Below are 17,946 nucleotides of genomic sequence, written 5' to 3'. Positions count from 1 at the left end.
GCCAATGCAAAGGTCCTGAGGCAGGAATGAGTTTGACTAGTCTGCTAATTATTTAGAAGGGAATAGTTGAATGATTCGAAATTATAGTAGGAACATAGCCTAAGGGCAGAATTTGTCCCTTGAATTTCTCACCTGTTCCCAGCTGCTCGGGACCCATGTACTGTAGGTGGCCCAATGTCCTTGGGCGAGTTCCCTTGATCTTAGTCTCTTCACCTATAAAATGGGTATATTGACAGTCTTTCCCTCACGGTGAGATGTTTGGGAGGCTCTTAGCTAGCATTATTATTAACCCCCATCCCAGCCCAGTATCTAAGGGCCCTCCAGGGAGGCTCTTTGGGGCGGAGTGTTCTTTGGCAATTTTTCAAAGCTGTTGTTCCCATTAGTTACACGAGAACCCCTGGGGCTGCTGCTCAGAGCCCAGTAGCAAATGGTGCAGTGCTGAGGACTAGCAACTGGGGTGCTGGGTACTGATCTGTGGCAGGAGGGGTGGGGGGTGGGGTTGGGGGGTTGCGGCCGGTAAGCAGGGTGGTGGAGGGGGGGCGGGTAGGCAGGATGGTGGAGGGGTTCGGGAGGGCAGGGGCTGAGCTGAGACTTCCCTTCAGAGCCATGGTTTCCAGTGCCCGTGTGGAATCACTAGCAGAAGGTTCTTAACCTCTCTGGGTCTCAGTTTCCCTATCTGTAATGTGGGATCAATCCTAGGAACCCACCCTTTGAGGGTTTCTGGGGGGAACCTGTAAGATCCTGAGGACATGTATTTATATTTTTCCGTCTGTAACATGGCTGGTCCGGAGGACACTGACGTTTGAGTCCGTCCTTGGCTTCCTTTGAGGGGTTTCCACGTGACCCATGGGACAGTCACCCTGCCTGCCTGCCCCACTCTGATGTTCACAGCCTCAGCCAAAGCCCCCGGACCACCACCGGGAGGCAGAAGCTGGGCAAGGGAACCTTGGAAGAGGGTACCCCACACCCTCCTCCTCTGGTGCCAAATCCCAGAGCAGATCTCATTGAAATGCAGATGTCGGGAGGGGTCTCAGGTGACCCTGGGGGCGGGGAGGAGGGCTGAAGAGGGCTTCCCAGGTCCCCTTCTGCCTTCCCTGCCCTCCCTTCCCCAGGCTCTTCAGAGGGCTAGGCCTTCCTTCTGCCGGGCTGGCTTTTTGCCTGTGGCTTCCCACGGTCTGGCTGGCAGCTGTGTAGCTGGTGGGGCCAGGATGGGGAGGGAAGGGACCGCTGACCCATGTCCCCCTCTCGTTCCAAACCTCTCCTCTTCCCCCCACACGCACTTCCCCTTTTTCCAGATTTTTGTCAGCGCCAGGTGCTCCCTCTTTCCCCTCAATAAAAGGAAAACGAGCAGCCTGAGGGGGCAGAGAAGGACAAATTGCTACAGGGGAGGCGGGCAACACTCCGCCTGCTGGCAGGAGGCTCGCCTGGGGCCCCTGGAAACCACATGGACGCCTCCCCACCGCAGCCATTCCCCACTCCCCCTAGGGGTTCTCAGATGTTGGCAGATGGCAGAACTGAATCTGCTGAGACTTAGCTCCAAAAAAGGAAAGCTGAACTGAAAACAAAAATTCAAACTCTCCAACATCTTAGGGGAAAGGAGAGGAGGAGGGAGGCTCCAGGCCTGGGGCTCCCAGTGCCCTCTGCTGTTTTTAAAAAAATCTCCCCTAGCTTGGGAGGGCCACCTGGGAAGGGATCACCAGGGACGCACAATCGGCACGGGGCCAGAAGGGTTCTTGTTGGAGACTGTGAGTGCCTGGGAGCCGGCCCAGGACTGTTCACGTGTGTCTATGACCCCATATGCTTGTGCCGCCTGGGCTTGTGAGGGTGTGTGTGTCCCTGTGGATCGTATCACAGGCTTGCGGCATCAACTCCATGCATTTGTGTCCCCCAGGGTCCCCAAATGGGTGTTCACTCAACCACACATTATGGAGTCCTACTGTGTGAAAAGGCCGTGTAGAAACAGGCAGAAATCCCTGCCCTCGGGAAGGAGACATTGTGGTGTGTGTGCCTGACTGCGTGTGCAACTTGTGTGTACGTGTCCCGTGTTTACCTGTGGGTGATCTTACACTTGAGTCGATGCCCCAGGCTACACACACGTCTGCGGTGCGCTGTGAGTTTCCTCCTGCGATCACTGGGCCACATCTGCTGTCCCGCGAGGCCCAAGGCGTGTAAGCCCGTCGCGGAGGCGTGGACTCTCTACTGTGTGCTGCAGGTCCCCGAGTGGGCTCCCCCACGCGCGTCCCTGCGCATCGGCGTGTGCCTCTCCCCGTACGCCCCCTCCCTACCCACCCGCCACTTTGGAGTTATCATTTAATAGCTGAAACGCGATTCCAGTTACGTATCTGGGGGCTGAAGAGGAGGAGAAGGAGGGCTCGGAGCCCCACTGGAGAAGGAGGAGGGGGCGGGACGGGGAGGCGCTTTCCCCCTCCTTCCTCCTTCGGGGAGCTGCTAAAAAGAAACGGCGTCGCGCCCTAGTGTAAGGGTGTGTGTGTCGGGGGGGGGAGGGGGGTTGCGCGCGTGCGCGCGGTGTGGCAACGTGAGCGCGCGCGAGCGGGTGCGCTCAGGGCCCGGGAGGCGACGCGGGCCCTTTAAGGAGCCCGAGGGGGCCGGGCCGGGGCGCGTCGGTGCGGGCGGGGAGCCGGGAGCGGGGAGGCCGAGCCACCGCCTCCCGGGCTCCCGCCCCGCCCCCTCCTCCCCCTCCCGCCGCCACCGCCGCCGCCGCCGCCGCCGCCGCACCGCCGCCGCCGCCGCCGCACCGCCGCCGCCGCCGCCGCCGCCGCCGCCGCCGCACCACCGCCGCCGCCGCCGCCGCCGCCGCCGCCCCGCCACCGCCGCCGCCGCCGCCGCCGCCACCGCCGCCCGGGAGCGGAGCCGCGGGCAGGCCGGGCCGCACCAGAGCCCCGCGTCCGTCCGCGCCCCGCCCGAGCCGTGCGCCCGCGCCCTGCGCCGCGCGATGCGCTCTAAGTTGCGGGCCGGGGACCCTGGGCAGGCGCCCTAGGAGGCGGCGGCGGGAGGATCGCGCCCCGTCTGGAGGCCGGGCCTGCTGCGCGCCCCCAGCCCGTTCGGCACCGCCACTTGCCTGAGCGCCCCAGCGGCCCGAGCGCGCCCCGAGCCCGGGCGCCGCCGCCGCCACCTCAGCGAGGTGAGTTGGGGCCGGGGGTCCCCGCAGAGGGCCGGGGGGAGGCGCTGGGCGCGCTTCCGGGGGATCAGGGGAAGATCGGGCGGCGCACGCGGCGGAGTTGGCGGGGCCCCTGCACTCCTGAGTTTGCGCTCTCGGGGGGTGGCCTGCTAGGGAGCGAGGCGCCCCATAGACACTGCGGCCCGCGTGCGTGGGGGCGCTGGGGAACTTAGGGGAACTCCAGCTGCCCTGCGAGGGGGCGGGAAGGAGGGAAGTGGCGTGGGGGTGGACCGGCGGGGGGACGCCCTGGAAATGCGCCGGGCAGCCCCCCACCGTGTGTCCCGGCCCTGTGGGCATGGCCGCCGTGCGCCTCCCTCCTCCCCAAGTAGATCCAGGCTTGGGGGTGACACTGCGTCTTATTTTCCAGCAGGCAGCGCGGGCTTGGGGAGTCCCTGGAGATGGCACCCCGTGCTCCCCGGCCTGGCCACTCTGGAAGGGCTCATGGCGAGTTTCGGGCAGCTGGGGGCGGGGGCTGGCGGGGACCGCTCCTGAGCGAGGGAGCAGAGGGCACTGGGTGGGGGGTCCCCCCGGGAGAGGCGCCCCTCGTTTCCCCCTCCCCCGCGGGCTGGTGTTCCTGCTGTCTGGGCCTGCCTCCCGCGGCTGGTGACGCCTCATTGGGCCGCCTCCTGGTCCCTCCCCCGGGCTGTGCGGATACTTGGGATGCCACTAGTTTGGGAAGTTGGAATTCAGAGCTGATCCCACTTGGGCTGGACCCGGAGGCCCCAGGCCCTAGTGCTGGGGGAGTCTCCCCGGAGACCTGGAGTGGGGGGCACTCGTGGGGCGCCTTCCTCACCCCAGGCGCTTGCAGAAAAAAGCCTGAGGGAGGGAGAGAGGGCAAGGCGGGCGGGAGGAGGGAGAGACGTGCTGTACCTGTGAGCTGCCGTCGCCCGGGCCCAATTAGCGTGGGGCGCCCGGCGTTATTTTTACATTGTAGGTTTATTTTTTTGGAAGCTAGTGTCCTCCCGCCGCCTGTCGCGCGCGCTCCGGCTCGGCTCTGCGAGGGTCTGGTGCAGGGAGCGGAGGCGGATCTGTTCTGTCGGCTCAGCCTCCTCCCTTCCTCCTCCTCCTCCTCCCCCCCTGTTGGTGAGAACTGGTTTTATTATGATTATTATTATTATTTTTTTCCCTTTTGCAGATTTGGAGGAAGGATGTGTGAGGGAGGGCGGGGGGGAGGCTGGGAAGGGGAGAGGATCCCTGTGGGCTGGATGGGGGAGTTCTCCACACGTTGGGATGTGTTATCGGTGGCCTTGACTTTGCCCTTTTTTAAAAAACGAGATCTGGGTCCTCGCGGCTGCTTTGATACAAGGGGCTCGCAGGGCCAGGCGTGAGCTGGGAGGGCGTCCCAGGGCATTGTTGTGTACCTCGTCGTGGGTGGCCTTTTTTTTGGGGGGGGGGTGTGGTGGGGGAAGCAGTCAGAGAAAGGAAGAGATGTGAGGCTGGATAGCCCAGCCTTTCACTGCCTACTCTGCAACTCAACTCCTTGGGTTCGAATCTTTTGTCACTTTCTTGGCAGCGTGACCCTGGACAAATTACTTAACCTCTCTGTGCCTCAGGCTTCTCAGCTGCAAAGTGGGGTAACCATATTCCCGAGTTCCTAGGGTTGTAGTGAGAACCGAGAGTGGTAATCCCTGGAACATATTTGTGTGAATGTTACTATGACCACTTTGTTATTATTATTACTATTACTAGGTTCTAAAACTTGGACTTTAATCCAACGGCCTGGAAATCTTGAGAGACGTGGCCGACTTGCCTTTTGCTGGGGAGTGGGGGATTTAGTGGAGGAAGGACGCTTTCTTCCCCCCCACCCCTCCCCCTACTCCGCCCCCCACTCTGCTTTTCCCGGTTGCGGATGGAGCCGGGCAGGTGGTGCCTTCAGCCCATTGAGCGGATGCACAGGCCGAGCCTGGCAGAGGGGCGCGCGCAGGTCCTGGAGCAGGCGCGGAGCGGTGAGGGCATCCTGGGCGCTGTCTGGCTTCCCCGCCGCCGCCTTGTCCCTGCTTGGAAATTTACCGCCGCCGCCGCCGCCGCCGCCGCCGCCGCCGCCGCCGCCGCCGCCGCCGCCGCCGCCGCCGCCGCAGGGTGCCCGGGGAGTCTGCGGTGCCCAGACGTGGGGGCGGGAGCCGAGCGGGCCCCAGCCCTAGCCTCTTCCCACTGAGCTATTTATGCTTGCTCTGGGATCAATACTATTGATAAATCCATGTAAATGGTAATGTGGCTGTCAGGTCCCAGTGAGGGATGGAGACCCCTCGTGGGGCTGCGCGCATCTCCCCCTCCCTGGGCGAGGGTTCGGCTACGTGGGAAGGATTTATTTGGCATAATCCGTTCTTTTCCCCCAATTAATAATACTTATACCACCTCCTAAAGATTTCTGAGAGCTCTGCAAATACGCATCTAGCTGCGACCCTAGGAGTGCAGGGATTGTTCTCAGGGCAAGGGGGCGGGGGCTCTGCGGGTAGGGGCACTCACCCCCCGCCCCCACATCGGAATACCACCCCAGGAGTCCGCGCCCCCAGCGCCTTGCTATTCAGGCTGCCTGTGGAGGCTGCCTGGCCTGAACTCCCCCCACGGGGGGGTGGGGCCTCCCCGGCCCCCTCTACCCCCCTGCCCCTCTGTGAGGTGTTCTCTGTTCCCACCCCCCACCTGCGGCCTGTTGGGTGAGGCTGTGAGATTGGGGGGGGGGTCCACCTAGGAGAAGCCAGCCGGAGGAGCTCCTGTCCAGGAGAAGCAGAAGCGGCCCAGGCAGGAGAGCTCAGTCCTTCCCTCCCACAGCTCTCCCAGCTCTGCCTCTGACAAGAGAGGGTTGAGAGCTTTTATTTGTGTCTGTTTTTCCCTTCTCTGTTTCCTTTTCATGTCTCAGATGCCAACAGCAGCCTCCCCAGGTGATAGCTCTGAGGGAACAGCTTGTGGGAGCTGGTAATTCCTGCTCCACGCCCCCCCAGGGGAGGGTGCCAGGAGGGGGTCTGGGGAGGGCCAGGCTGTCATCTTAGAAGGCCTTGTCGTATGGGTGGGTATGTGGGGTCCCCAGGGATATGATGCTTGGGAAGGGTCAGCCGGCATCCTTTGAGGATCCTTGGGGGTTGGGAAGGGATTTTATCCCCTGTCAAGCAGTGATACTATAAAGACAAGTACTGTACAGGGACACCCCCCCCCCCCCAAACACATGTCAAGCACTCTCACTATGTGTCAGGCTGTGCCCTCACCAGGAATCCACTCATTCACTCTTGGTACCATGTTGTGAGGTCCTTGCTCTCATGATCCCATTTTATAGATGGTGAAATGGAGGCACAGAGAAGTTTAGTGACTTGCCCAAGGTCACCCACTTTGGATGTTGGAAGGAGGATGAAGACCTGGAATTGATGGTTCCTGGTCTTGTTGGTGCCTCTCCAGCTGCCCCTGCACAGGTTAGGAAGAAAGAAATTATGTTTCTTATTGGAGCAGCACCTACAGATCTTTGCCCCAGGGGGCAGGAGACTGAGAACTTGTTCTCCCCCGGATTTGGGGAGGGGGTGGGGAGGGGGAAAGTGCCTGCCGCAGGCCCAGGCGTTTCTTTGAAGTCTCATTTTATCTTAAACATTCATGCAAATTTAGCATTTGCTCTGGCGCTGTGTTTATTTTGAAATGAAAACATGGTTTTGAATTATTTAGCAGGGCAGATAACGGGGCTCCAGAAAGTGGCATCTAAGGAGTGCTGCGGCCTGGAGTTTTCCTGCACAGGGGGCTGGGCTGGGCTGGACGGCCCTGGGACGTTTCTGTAGCAGGAGTCCTTGAGAGGTCCCAAGGTGGAAGGCAGCTTTTTTCCATTTTACAGATGAGGGTCCTGGGCCAGGCCAGCCCAAGGTCCTGCAGTAGTGTGACTTTTGCTGACAGTGATCAAAGTCATCATGGTTACTCATCCCGCCGGGCTCAGGCGAGGCGCCCTGCAGAGAGGCTCTTTGATTTCCTAGAACTGTAAAGAAGCATCCTCAACACACGGTAGAGGACAGACAGGAGTGTTTTGTCCCTGATCCTCATTGGATCAGGTTCTGATGCATTCGAGTCCTGACTTAGCCATGTACACGTGGTGCGCCCAGGGGCTGGCCCCCACTTCTCAGAGTTTGGGTGCCCGGTCTGTAAGATGGGCGCATGGCTAACGGCTGGTGGGGTTGTGGAGAGGATTACGGGGCAGAAAGTGTGAGCACTGGGTTTGGAGTTTGTCTCTGCAGCTTGCAATTGTTATTGACTCTGGGTAAGCGGCTTAACGTCTCTGAGCCTCAGTCTGCTCATCTGTAAGATGGGGATGGAGTCTTTATTGCTGTGAGGACCCAATGTGTGTCGCCAGAGGTGCTGTTTACTATTTTGGCTTACCCTGTTGGATTGTCAATGCTTCGCTAAAGAAGCATTCTACAGGGGATCTGTGGGGTACTGGGCTGTCGCCGACGGGCTGGTTCCATGTTTCCTCTCTCTACAGGGCTGCTTAGAAGGCAGATGCTGTAACAGAGCGGGGTTTTGGGGTCCCTATACTGGAGCCCTGGTGGCCTGGCCTTTTTGCCTTCCAGAGAGAAGTCTCCTTTCCTATTGGCTGGTTGGTGTGATTGACAGATATGTTCCGCCCCCTCCCTCTGTCCCTGGAGGCTGCGGTTTTGATGACATGGGTCTGGGGGACGTGGAGGGTTTGGGCAGCATGGAGAGTCGGGGAAGGGGTGACACTGGGGACAGAGAGGATTTCCTAGCGGAGGGCCAGGCTTCCCCTTGGCCTGGGTGCAGGTTCCAGAAGGGGCTTCTTTGAAGGCAGACCTGGGTTCAAATCCTGCCTCCATCAGCTAATGACTCAAGCAAAGTCTCTGACCTTCGGGCCTCGGTTTCCTTCCTTAAGTAGGCAGTCGTGCCCACCTCTGAGGACAGTGTGGACCAGCAGTGTACGGTCAGCTTCCGGCCGTGGGGGATAAGTGGTGCGCACCCGCACCGCCTGTGGCCACCCAGCACGGGGGGGGCTGTTGAGCTCCTGAAATGTGGCTAGCGCGACTGAACTGGTAATTTTATTTCATTTTAATTAACTTAAATTTAAATAGCCACATGTGGCTGTGGCTAATGGCTGCCTGATCAGACAGCTCGGGTCTGGATGGTGGGAGTCAGAGTCTGTGCATGGGAGCCGCGCTTGGCTCTTAGCTTGGATTTTTTTCCTTTTTCGTACGTCTTGTCTCTGCCCAGTGCCAGCGTGGCACTCTCCTGTCTCAGAGCCTCCCCCCACCCCACCCACCCAACAGCCCCGGCCTGACCCTAGTGCCGGCCAGGCTCCTCTGCCCTCTGTCCTTCTCCTGCCCATGCTCCTGATCTTACTGGCCCCTTTCCGTCTCAACCAACCTCTGGGCTGCTCCGTGCAGTCGACCTTTCTACGATGTGGGGGGCTGCAGGGGGAACATTCTAGATCTATCCTGTCCAGCACCATGGCTGCACGTGGTCCTGGGCACTTGAAGTGACTGCAACCAATGAACAGAATTCCATTTTTTAGGGCGCCTGGGTGGCTCAGTGGGTTGAGCCTCTGCCTTCGGCTCAGGTCATGATCTCGGGGTCCTGGGATCGAGCCCCGCATCCAACTTTCTGCTCAGTGGGGAGCCTGCTTCCCCCTCTCTCTGCCTGCCTCTCTGCCTACTTGTGATCTCTGTCTGTCAAATAAATAAAATCTTAAAAAAAAAAGAATTCCATTTTTTAGTTTATTTTAATACGTTTAAACAGCCCCCTGTGACCTGTGGCCACTGTCCTCTTTGGGCAGCATGGTTTTAGTGCCTTGCTTTCTCTGTGGATTCGGACTCAAATGTGTTTTCAGACCACTGGCTGAGCATTCTCTTCTTGGCCCTATAGGCAGTAGGCCCGAGCGTCCCTGAGGCTGGGAGCTCTGTGCCCAGACTTCCCCACTTGTGTCCCTGCAAAGAGAGGGCAGCCCTTGCTCCTGAGGGCTGAGCTCTGGGGCCTGGACCTCCAACCTGGCTGGGCTCACAGAGGGGATCGTCTGCAAAGCCCCCTTGTTTGTTTTCACGAGTGCACATACGTAGGAAGGCCTGCTGCCCATACATGTTCCATAGTTTTTTTCTGCTACGTAATTAATGCATTATGTAATAATTAGATTAATTTTGTTGTTGTGGTGGGGGGGACATAATGTTGCTGTCTATTGTCATTTGAAAAACAGAAGAAACTAAAAAGTAATGCACTCAAAACTCTCTGCCGCTTGCTTAGGGCTTTATAAAAACTTACTTTTGTGAGAGCAAATGCATGGATCTGTTAGGAAGTTCAAGCAGCTCACAAAGGTGTCCAGGGAAGCCGTCTGTTTTCTGCCCTCCCACGCTCTGTCCCCCGAGGCAGACATGCACAGGTAAAGTTTCCCCTCCGAGAGACTCTGGGCCTCCGCCTGCCTTAGACGGACACAAATAATATCATACCTTATTCACGTCTCCCGTTTGTCCCCTAAAATAAAACGTATCTTGGAGCTCATTCCGGAACACATAGAGCAGCTGTCAGCAAACTTCTGCCCGCAGGCCGAAACCAGCCCACCTCCCGTTATTTTTTGGCATGTGGGAGGGGCAGAGAGTGAGGGAGAATCTTAAAGCAGGCTCCATGCCCAGTGCAGAGCCTGATGCGGGGCTCGATCTCATGACCCTGAGATCACGACCTGAGCCGAAATCAAGAGTCAGAAGCTCAACAGACTGAGCCACTCCTGCGGCCCGCACCTCCTGCTTTTCTATGGTGTGCAAGCTAAGAGTGGTTTTTGCATTTTTTAATGGCTGAAAAAAAACCCCAGATAATATTTTGTGATCTGCGAAATTGTATGAAATTTAGATTTCAGTGTCCGTAATAAAGCTTTATTGGCACACAGCTACGCCCCTGCGTGAACGTGTTGCCTGGGTCTGTTTTCAAGGCCTAGATGAAAAACTGTGGGGCTGGGATGGAGGCCCAAAGGCCTGCAAGGCCTAACGTCTTTCTTGCCCGCCCACCTCGTTCTTTCTGACTTCAGCAGGACCTCCTGGGGTTCTTGCTGTTGAAGAAACTGGGGGCTCAGAGAGGATTGTGAGTTGGAGAGCCCTACCGAGCAGGCCCTTAAAATGCCTCCTGTTGGCCTGGCTAACTGTTCTTGCCGGGTGACGCTCTGTTACAGTTGAGTGTTGCAGGATTCAGTGGGAAAAGGGGGGACGTTGAGGCAGCCGGCAGTCTGGACTGATTTCTCTGCTGTGTGGCGCTACATGGTCACTGAAACTGCTTCTGGGCAGGGCTACTGGGTATTCACAATTTTGGGCAAGCCGCTTCCTACCCGTCTTGTTCCTCTTTGCTTGGGCCGTCAGGAAACTCGGAGCCGGATGTGCAGCCTGCGTTCAGCAGTCTGGTCTCGTCTTTCTGGTCTGTGTTTCTGTTTTACCCGCTTCATCCTGATTTTACATTACTTTGTCCCCGGTTTTTCTCTTTGCCCTGACTTCGCTCTCTGATAGTATCTTACCACATGCATTCCTGAAAGTTGTCTCCTCTCTGGAGGGGCACCCTGGAGCAGACAGGAGTAAAGAAAAGGAAAACGCTTTGTAAGGTGTTTCCATGCTTGTGTCCCGTGGGTGCCTGTAGGGCGCTGGGTCACCCCACCCGGGGAGGTTACACCCAGAGTCTCCTGACGGATGATCCCAGGAGGAAACCAAGGCCTGGCCCTGTGGAGGGTTTTAACTAAGGTCAGACCCTGGGCGTTAGGATCTTTACATGTGCGTGTTGGGCTGGATTTGGGAAGATGACAGCGAGTGACTTGAAATGTGGAAGATGTCCCCACTGGCCCCGGGGGAAGGCCCTGGAGTGGAGCAGGTGTCACACTCACCACCCCCGGTGTCAAGTGTCACTTCTGTCTCTTCCCTTTCTGGGGCCCTGGGGCCCAGGGATCTCGGAATTTCGGGGTGGCAGTCCTGTGGGCGTGTCCTCAATGAGGAACCCTGGGCCACCTCTTCTGGCCTTCTTGCTCTGCTGATGATTTCAAATGCCTCTGCTCCCTCCAGCCAACCCTGGGGAATTTCTTGGAGCTGGGGAAGGAAGTGGGGGAAAGAGTGCTCTATCGAGTGGGTTGTAGGAAGTGGGATTAGATGCTTGCCTCTGTGTGTGTGTGTGTGTGTGTGTGTGTGTGTACGCATGCACATGCTGCCAGTGTGAGCTTGTGCAGTTGGCCGGGGGACTGAGAGGCTGGGAGGCTCTAGAGGGTCAATCCGTCCTCCGGCCTGGTGGCTGAGGCTGCCTACCTCTTGTCTCCCAGGGTTGGCCCGCAGCTCTGAGCCTCAGGTCTGCCTCTTGCTGGCTGTGTGATGTGACCTGGATGAGTAGCGGAGCCTCTGTGCGTGGCAACTCCAGTTTACCCACCAGTGAAATGGGGTGATGAATGACACACATCCTCACAGGTTGTGGTAAAGCCGAGGGGGCTGAGGGGCCATCCGAGGCCGAGGTGCTCCTGCAGCCTGGGACCTGCCTTCCCCCTTCTCTCCATGGCTCAAGTACCCAGGGAGCCGGGGCAACTGGGTGCCGGGGTCTCCTGCTGGTGGCTCACGGATGTCCCTCGGCCCTCAGGCCCATGCTGTCCCCAACTGGACCCAGGTCCTTCCTCACGTCAGTTGCTTGTCCTGGGCTTTCTCCTGGCGTGTGTCGCACGGGCCAGAGACCCCGGGTCGCCCACGCTGCCCTCTGGTGTGGTTGCCCCCGCTGCTTGCAGCAACCCCCTCCCCCATCTCCCTATCGACATCCTGTGTGGCGGGGCCCCAGGGGTGCTGTGCCGTGACCTTACTCAGAGCCCTGAAGGGCTTCCCACCACTTCTCACTGCCTTGGAGGCCTGTCTGCCCCCAGCGCCTGCTGACCTCTGACCTCCCCCAGGCAGGCCCCCTGCAATCCCTCTGCGCTATGCTGGTGGCTGGCGGAGGGGCTCTGGCCAGGCAGGGCGGTGGGGGGGTGGCAGGGCTGGAATTTTCTTTGTGGCCTAGGGAGCCTCTCTGGGAGATGCTGTCAGTCAGGAGGCCTGGAGGCCGGCCCGGAGGGCCCGGGGGTGGCGCAGCCCGACCCCACGGGGAGGGGTTGCCCCAGAGGCCCCTGCTTGTCCTCACGCTGAACTCCAGTGCCCGCCGCAGACCCTCCGGGAGCATCGCCCGGGGCCGCGGTGGTGTCTCCGTGGCCATGGCAACCGCCTGGCACCAGGGCCCTGCTCGTTAGGCTAACGAGGCAAGGCTGCTGGGCCGGGGTGGGGAGCTGGTGGGGAGCCGGGGACGCGCCGCCCCAGGGCTTGGCTCAGCTTGACTGGCAGGCCACCGAGCCAGGAGCGGGGCCCAGCAGGCATCAGGGCCCCCCTCTGGGGTCCTAGGGGCTTGGGCCAGGCCCACGGGATGGACGTCTGGTGGGCACTGGGTGTGGTGGTGACTCGTGGCTAGCTCCTGTGACTGATTGAACTGGCCGGGGGGGTGGGGAACGTAAGCAGGGGGTGGGTGCCCCACTTTCAACACCCCCCCGCTCCCCTCCACCCTCCTGAATAGTTTTAGGCATTTTCACTTTCCCCCACCTCTGCTCCCTGCACCCCATCTGTGCCATTGTACTGTGTCGAATAGTGTCCCCCAAATTCATGTTCCCCCAGAAGTTCAGAGTGGGACCTTACGTGGAGATAGAGTTGTCTGGGATGGGGCCCTGCTGGAGGAGGGTGGGCCCCAAATCCACAGAGATCCACGGAGGAGACGTTCCCCTCCCCCCCACGGAGTCTCTGGAAGGAACCACCCTGCTGACACCTGCAGAGCTGAGCACCCTGGCTTTGGGATAACAAGGCAATAAGCCTCGGTTTCCCCATCCATAAAATGGGCACAGTCAGATTATTTGTCTGGGAAAGGTGCTGAGGGGTTGAGCGAGGTCCTGCGCAAGAGGGCACAGGGCAGGCCTCGACGCGGGTTGGCGTGTGTGCTTTTGGTAGTGGCTGCAGGATGTTCCCTGTGCTGTGGTTTTGGAGGAAGGTTGGGACATCACAGCCAGATGACCCCAGGTGCCTGGGGGACTTAAAGCCTGTGTTGCACAGACAGGTGACCTCTGGGTGCTACCGTGGCCTGAGGTGACTCCTTTCTGGCTGCTCCTGACCCCCACAGGGCAGTTCTCTGGGGGGCCCAGACTAGGCTCAGGCAGCCTCTGGAGGGATTCAGGTCTTCTGTCTGCTGGGCGAGGAGAGAGACTCATTAACTCCAAGAAACCCGGGGCCTGAGGACACCCTCCTTTGTTGGACAGAGTTCTGTCACTTGGTGCCTCAGTTTCTGCATCTCTAAAATGGGGATAGCTGCATGCCCTGCCTCATGGGGGAGCGGAGTGGATTAGGGTATTTGGGGTGACCTCTGACGACCTGCTCTAGATAGGTGTACACGCCAGCTCCCGCCTTACCCTCTGTGTCTGGTCTCTGGGCAGGGTTAGGTGGGGACGGGGTGCTTTGGAAAGTGTCCTGAGCCGGCTGGGAATCCGGGCAAGCTCCCCGAGCGCCTGTTTTGTGGTCGCTCAGTTACTCCCCACAGTAACTCCTCTGTGGCCAGACTGTTTCTTTCCCTGCTTCCTGATAGGGAAACCAAGGCACGCAGGTGTCCTCCATGCACGCTCAGGGCACGCAGCTCATAAGTGCCTTCTGCAGTGGGATGTTGTCACAGGCAGGGTCTGGCCTTTCCTTGGCTCTCCCTTGCCCTTGGATTGTGGGTCTGGGGCAGGGGGTGGCCTGGGGGCACCGTGTGTCCAGCCCTTCATGCCTCTGCCCACTCTCTGCCCAGCCCAACCTGTCCCCCTTGGGGGTCACCCTTGCCGGCTCCTGGGCTGCTGCTGGCTGTGCCGTGCAGGAAGCTGACCCCGCTGTCTGGGCTATAAATAGCAGCCTCTGCGCCGTGGCGGGCAGGAAGCTGCGTCTCATGGTACCTGGGCTCCGGCCGCTGGCCCCTTGCCGCAGCGCCTCCCAGCACCGTCCTTCTCCTGGCAGGAGCGCCAAAGCAGAAGCATGTGTGCACCCTGGGCATTGTGCTGTAGGTTTGCTGTGTGACCTTTGTGCTCTCCTTGCTCTCTCTGTGCCCCTGAGCCCTCTGTGCGTCCTGTGCTGTGAAGAGTGCCCCCAGGGTGTCTGGGTGGTGACTGGGGGGGTGTGGGGGGCAGGGTTGGTGGTTTGTCTTTGAGCGGGGGTGGGGGGGTGGTTTTTACCCTGGAGGTGGGGCACATTAGCGGGAGGGGGTTACCCGGGGAATCCGGGGAGGGGACATGGGACCTATCTAGATGGCTGTGGGGGAGCCTGATGAGGTGGAGCTGCCTGGAGGGTCCCGGATTAGGAGATGGACCGTGGCTTGGGCCCTGGGCGTTAGGGACCCACCTCGACTGCTGCGTTCTGGGTGATGTTGGCACAACCTCTCTGGGCCTCGGCATGGTCTTCAGATGTACCGGCAGGCAAGAGACACACAAGGCTTTCAAGCAAGAGAGAGCCATTTCACTGTGCGCCCTGTCGTCTTCTGTGTTTTCATGGGTCACATTGTTCATGTCATTGTGCTGATGGGGGGTAGTGCTGGTCTTGTCCCTCTCTGGACTGTCCGGTCCTTGGGTGCCCTGGCTCCTGAAATTTCCTAAGTGGCTCTGATGCTGGGCACACTGGTGACCTCTGCCTTCCTAGTCCCTGCTGACCATGCTGCCCCCTTTTCTGGCAGATTCCAGCTGCCTGGTGAAGGCTAATAAGGCTTGATCCTTCGGACACTTCTCCAAGCAGGTCAGCTGTGCCTTGCAAAGACTTCCGCCTTCGTAGAGGTCATGTGCTTGTTGGTGCCCAGGGCCCGCGTGGGTCAGTAGAGGTCTCTGCAGAGTGGCTTTCCTGTTTGAAATCTTGCTGGACTGTGGGATGTCCTGGAGGGCCATCTGTGAGGTCCAAAAAAAGAAAGAAACCTTGCTGAAGAATATCGATTGAGGAGTTACTGGTGGTCGTCCTAGAGGGGGAGGTCTCTAGTGATAAGCCACACGGCTCTTCCTGATTCCCATTTTCATCAAAAGCAAGACTCGGGACTGCTGGGGGATGTTTCCACCGCGCAGGTGACAGAACTGGACGTGCCCGCTCAGGCCACAGGAATGCAGAGACTGAGACACGTAGACCCCGCGGTTGCTTTTGGAGTTCAGGCTTTGCGGGGAGTCGGCCATAGGAGCAGTTTCCTCGAAGCCTAGATGTTTGGAGCCTATGGTCAGGAGCATAGGGGTGTCTCCCACAGTGGCCCAAGTCCTGGTCCCCAGCAATGGTGAATATATTGTCACACGGCAAAGGGGGATTAGTTCCGTCTGTGGCTGGCTGGGATTGAGGCTGTCCGCCAGCCGACCTTGAGATGGGGAAGTTCGCCAGGATAATCCTGGGGGCCTCAGAGTCCTCACGAGGGTCCTTCAAAGGAGGAAGCGAGAGGTCAGAGCCAGACCGAAACACTCTCTAATGCCATCTTTGAGAATGAAGAAGGGGCATGGGGCTGAGGACGGCAGACAGCCTCTGGATGCGGGGAGAGGCCAGGAACGAATTGTCCCTTGGAGCCTCCAGAAGGAGCACAGCCCTGCCGACACCTTGACTTGTCGCCCAGTTTTTGGACTTCTGACCTCCGGAACGCGAGAATACATTTTATGCTGGTTTAAGCCGCCGAGTCTGTGGTCGTTTATTACAGCAGCAGGAGGAAACTCATACATGGCCTGCATCTACCCTGAGAACCAGCAGCCTGGAGCAACGTGGTCATTTATTTTTTTATTAAAAAAAAAAAAGATTTCATTTATTTATTTGAGAAAGAGAGAGTGGGAGCATGCGAGCAGGGAACGGGCAGGAGAAGAAGAGGGAATCTCAAGCAGGCTCCGTGCTGAGTGTGGAGCCCGACACGGGGCTCGATCCCACAACCCTGAGATCATGGCCTGAGCGGAAATCAAGAGTCAGATGCTCAAATGACGGCACCATCCAGGTGCCCCTTAACATGGTCATTTAGATGCTGATGTGTCCCAACTGCCAGTGACCTTGGATTCAGGTGACGGCCCAGAGTCTTGGCCTTGACCTGGGGCTGTGGGTGAGGGATTTGGGGCCAAGAGAGTGAATTGCAAACTGTTAAGGGCCATGCTAGGGAATAAAATGAAATAAGAAAAGTGTCTGGAAGCTTTGGAGAGGGGAAACGGTGGTGTGAGGTAGGGTTGTCGGTTTGTGTGTGTGTGTGTGTGTTTTTCTTTTTTCTTGATTCCTTCAAATCCAGTGGGGGCATCTGGTCCCCGTGATGGCCAGGAAAGTGATACGTCCCCAGCCTGTCTCCCAACCCGTGACGAGCCCCGGATGATTCTTCTGGGTGGGGTGTCCCAGGGGGCAGGTGTTCCAGATTCTCAGAGCAGACAGGTGATGCCCCACGCTTCTTCCTTCCCGGCTTTATTGAAAAGAGGAAGAAAATGGCCCACACCTCTGGCCCTGAAGGCCTCTGGGCCTGCGTCCAGAAACCTGAACCCTACAATTAAATGAAACTAGATCCTTAGGTGGGGAGGGCTTCTCCTGCCAGGAGAGGCTCCAGAGACCAGGCCCTGGGGACCTGCTGCTGGTGGATGGGCTATGTGGGGTCGGGCGGGGGGGTCGGGGAGGCAGGCAGAGAAACTCCTCAGGGGAAAGGGAAAGGGTAAGAATGTGCCAACCAGCCTGGGTCCGAGAAGCCGGGCTCAGAGCCTCCAGCTGAGGTGGCCGCTTTTTAGGAAAACAAAAAATTGAGGGGCACCTGGGTGGCTCAGTGAGTTAAGCCTTTGCCTTCGGCTCAGGTCATGATCTCAGGGTCCTGGAATCAAGCCCCGCATCGGTCGTCTGTCTGCTGAGCAGGGAGCCTGCTTCCCTTCTCTCTGTCTCTGCCTGCCTCTCTGTCTACTTGTGATCTCTCTTTCTGTTAAAATTAATAAATAAAATGTTAAAAAAAATTGCAGGTGACTTTCCAGTCACCCGAGTCCCCTCGCTGGAGACTTATACTTCTCAACTAGACATGTGCTCTTCTAATCCATGTTTTTAATGCTTTATGGGCTAACGTGTGGATCCCTGCACGGCCCGGGGCCCTGTCTCCTCTGGGCTGGAAGAATGCACGTGGACGTGGTTTTCTGTGGGCGCTACTAAGGTGAACCGTGGGACTCTGCCAGTTTTGTAGGTCAAAAGTGGTCGAAAATTGACAACTTTTATGTAATTCAAGCTAGTAATTTCCTGTCCCTGCTGGGCACGCCGCGGAGCGGAGTGATAACACGCAGGGATTTTGATGGCTCGAGGTGTCCCATCCCTGCCACCCCCCCCCACCACCACCCCCCACCCCCGCCCCATGGCCTCCTACCAGCTGTGAAGCCTCAGGCATATTATCATCTCCCCTGTGTCTCGGTTTCCCTATATGTAGAGCGGGGTTCGAAATGCTGCCTACGTTCTGGATGTGTTTTGTGGATGAGAAGTAGTAATGTACAAGGCGTTTAAAACTGTGGGCTGTTGTTGTCATTACTGTTATTATTATGTATTCTTTTTTTAAATTAGGATTTTGTAGCCTGTTGGTACAACTTGATCTGGATCTTGGTGGATTTTAACTTCTGTAGAGGTGGTATTTTGTCACGATGTATGATCGGTGTGTTCTACGGAGATGCCGCTTGAGTTGATGGCAGTCTTCAGACGGACCTTCTCCCAGAGCCTCGGGGCGCTCATGTGCGTCCTGTCTCCTCTGTCCCTGGGACTGGAATTTTTGGCTTGTGGCCTTTCCAGATACTCCACTAGCAAGCGCTTCCCGGGGGGCTGCAC

The 17,946-nt window shown here is 58.4% G+C and overlaps 1 protein-coding gene across 29 annotated transcripts in view; it reads left to right on the top strand.

The window, feature by feature from the left end:
- The first annotated feature begins 2,866 nt into the window (after positions 1 to 2,866).
- NCOR2 (nuclear receptor corepressor 2) overlaps positions 2,867 to 17,946 on the top strand; it is a 208,226-nt gene continuing 193,146 nt past the window's right edge. For all 29 annotated transcript variants that reach the window (XM_046025443.1, XM_046025469.1, XM_046025468.1 and 26 more), the window contains exon 1: positions 2,867 to 3,142. The gene's annotated coding sequence lies outside the window, so the exon portion shown is untranslated. The remainder of the gene's footprint in view (positions 3,143 to 17,946) is intronic.

This window comes from Meles meles, chromosome 12, assembly GCF_922984935.1.
Source record: "Meles meles chromosome 12, mMelMel3.1 paternal haplotype, whole genome shotgun sequence".
Taxonomy (NCBI): domain Eukaryota; kingdom Metazoa; phylum Chordata; class Mammalia; order Carnivora; family Mustelidae; genus Meles; species Meles meles.
Note: the sequence above shows the minus strand (reverse complement) of the source record. Positions and strands in the feature narration are given on the sequence as shown.